A 263-nucleotide genomic window follows, 5' to 3' on the forward strand; every position below is an offset into this window, starting at 1 on the left:
CCCAGGGGCAGTATTCAAGCTGAGAGGGCACATGACTCATAAATTATAGCTAACTGCTCATCAGTGGAGTTACGGACTCTGTACAATAACCCAAGTTTCTTTGAGGCGGTTTTAGCAAGTGATCTAACATGAGAGGTCCAGCTGAGAGCATTGTTAAGTGAGATGCCGAGAATTTCAATTTTTTTGGAAATGGGGATATTTGTAGCATTGAAGGTAATATACGATTCTGGCAATACCTGCCTATTAGTAAATTGTATATATTT

This window comes from Coenobita brevimanus, chromosome 48 (assembly GCF_032717465.1).
Source record: "Coenobita brevimanus isolate Jiangsu-jjx chromosome 48, ASM3271746v2, whole genome shotgun sequence".
Lineage (NCBI taxonomy): Eukaryota > Metazoa > Arthropoda > Malacostraca > Decapoda > Coenobitidae > Coenobita > Coenobita brevimanus.